This window comes from Octopus bimaculoides, chromosome 14, assembly GCF_001194135.2.
Source record: "Octopus bimaculoides isolate UCB-OBI-ISO-001 chromosome 14, ASM119413v2, whole genome shotgun sequence".
Classification (NCBI taxonomy): Eukaryota; Metazoa; Mollusca; class Cephalopoda; order Octopoda; family Octopodidae; genus Octopus; species Octopus bimaculoides.
Genome location: NC_068994.1, coordinates 34957192 through 34960359, shown reverse-complemented (window position 1 = coordinate 34960359; position 3168 = coordinate 34957192).

Sequence of the window (3168 nt, the reverse complement as noted above, 5' to 3'; positions counted from 1 at the left end):
GGGATATAGAATATGGAATATATAATATAAATAGTAAAATGAAATGAAGTATTGAATGTCTTATTGAATATATGAAATATTGAGTATTAAATATATATAGGGGCTAGTATACTTTCCTGCTTTATAGCAGTCATCAAGGTCCCGTCTGACAGATGAACTGTAGCTGACTGGCTATCCTTTTGTCTTTTATACACATTCCTTTGGACAACAGGAGTAGGTGTTTGGCTATTTTTAGAGATGATGCCAAACCATTTTTCAAAAAAGACTTTATTAAGAAATTCAAACCCATTCTTAACAAACAATGATTAAATTAATCTTACTTGGGGTTTAAAAATCTTATCCCTATAACTAAAACACAAAAAATCTCTCAAATGTCATCATTTCTAAAAATAAACATTGACCCTCATATTTATTAAAGTTAAGACCCAAACTTCAGTTTGACAGGACAAAGTAAATTCTAGTACAAGTGATGAAAGGAGGCTCTATATGGTTTCATGAACCAACAAGGAAACTTCTCTAGGAAACCTGCAACCCATGGAACTTTCTCAATGGTGTACCTAATGAAAAATCACTGAATATTTTTAACAGTGTAACCCATCTGTTGATGAGTCATGTATCATATGGCCTGCATCTTGAAAAAGGTTGTTCATGCCTGCTCTAGAAATAAGTCAAATCTCCTTTATTCACACCCTGCTGTCTTAAAAACACAATTGGATACATTTGAACATGTAGCCCAAGGTACACTATTGTGCTTTTTGTCATATGTCAGTTACATCGAATTTGAGCTGGGTTTAAATACCAATAGCAAGAAAAACATATCTGTCATACACAAGTTGAATTAATTAACTTATTTTCCTCCGTTACTAATTAGTCATATTGTGCTATTGTTATTAATTCTTCATATTTTCATGTTCTTTAATGCCTGTAGTTCTGAAATATTTTAAAATTTTGTACTAACTGAACTTTCAATATTTGTTTCAACACCTTTCCTAAAAGATTGTTAAGGTATAGCAAATCAAAATTATTCTATAATTAAGAAAATTACTTAATGAATCATTTTGTGGTTGATAATGATTGAAGCTTAAAGCTAGATTTAAAATCGTATAAAAATTAAGCTCTGGATGAAAGAAAGATTATTTTAAAAAATTATAAGGTTTTAATCAAGGTATTGATTTTAAAATTTCAATTGTTTAAAATTTTAAAATTTTGATTAAAATTTTGTCCAAATAGTTTTGCATAAATTTTGTGTTTAAGTTTTCCATAATTTTTATTTCAGAAAAATAAAAATTAAAATATGATATTTAATAAATAATTCCTTGTAATTTTGGTGCAAGGTCAGCAGATTTGAAAAGGTGGTGGGCAAGTTAATTATGTTGACCCTAATACTTGACTGATACTTTATATTATTGACTTCAAAAGGATGAAAGGCAACACAAAAGTATGAAAGGCAATGTTAACATTGGCAAGATTGGAGATCAGAAATATAAAGAGCCAAATGAAATGACACAAAACATTTTGACTGATATGCTAATGACTCTGCCTGGTTATCACCTTAAAACTAAAACCCACTTAATAGACATTGTCATCGTCATCATCATCATCATCATCATCATCATCAGTGACAGCATTGTCATCTTTAAAAATTGTGTAGGGCTCTTTTATTCTGCTTAGAAACTGCTCCTATTTTATGAAGTATAAAGACTTACCTCACAACAAAGAAGTGAGAAGCATGTGAAGACAGAGTCTCTCCTCACTACAGTATTGATATTGCTTCAGCCAAACGAATTTATTTATTATCTCGGGTTAATCACCTTGTGTTTAGGAAATTACATTCTACATCGTCATTGCCCTTTAAAATAAATCCACCTACATACCACATATTATAAACAGTCAACTCTGCTTTGTATAATAACACAATAAATATACTTACATAATCAGTACCTGATAAACTTTTAATTTAACACATCCCATAGACTAGGGATGTCCTAACAGTATTATCGATCCACTCCTCAAGCGAAGCAAGCACTGGGCTCTATTATAAATCTTGGTTGAGAGTAATCAACAAGAAGCATAGATTGGTATAGGGCCCTTACCATGTGGGGACCATTAGGGAGCCCAGTGTACCCATGCTCAAACAGCATTGGAAATTCTACAAATCAAATATTTTACAAATATTTCTACACAGTTATATAACACAACCAATGTAACACATGCTCTATGCAATCACCACCCTATAATAAAATACAACCCCCACATGGATGTGCTAGTTCAATTGATCATCATTGAACTGAACTAGCTTGCTGGAGTGCAGAGAGTGTGTGAGGTTGATTTTCTCCTTCTTGAAGTGTTAAAACTGTTTCTGTGTTCTGTGTGGTTCATTCAGTATTAGCATCTTCTCCTTACACAGTGTAAATGTCTTGAATGGTTTCAGCAGCTTTGGAACCACGAATGAACAGAAAAAAAGCAGGTGTTGATAATGCTCATTTCCCTCTATTTGGCACTCCATCATCAAGTGTATTAAAGTGGTAAAATTTGTTCAAATTTAAAAAACGATTCACAAAAGCTGTAAAGGAAAAATTGTGCTACAAAAAGCCATTAAACACTATCATAAAATATTTTTCATGTTAATTCAAATAATGTCGGAAAGAAATAAAGGAGTTTGAAATAACAAACCAAGATATATACATGGCGTTAGGAAGGGCATCCAGCTGTAGAAACTCTGCCAAATTAGATTGGAGCCTGGTGTTGCCATCCGGTTTCACCAGTCCTCAGTCAAATTGTCCAACCCATGCTAGCATGGAAAGCGGACGTTAAACGATGATGATGATGATGATAACTACATTCCAACATATATACAAGCATATATACACACATACATATATACATACATACATACATACACACACATACATACATACATATACACAAACACACACATATACATATATGTGTATGATTGACCGTTGACTGAACACTATTCAATTTTTTTTCTCCGTGTTTTTCTCCTTGTCTCCGTATTCTTTCTGTTGAAGAGCGTAGCTCGAAACGTCAAAGACTTTCCGTATTCCCGAGCGTCATACTAATATATACTTTTGTTATTTACACCACCTGTCCTCGTCTGTTGTTATTATTTGTATATTCTCCCATATATATATATATATATATATA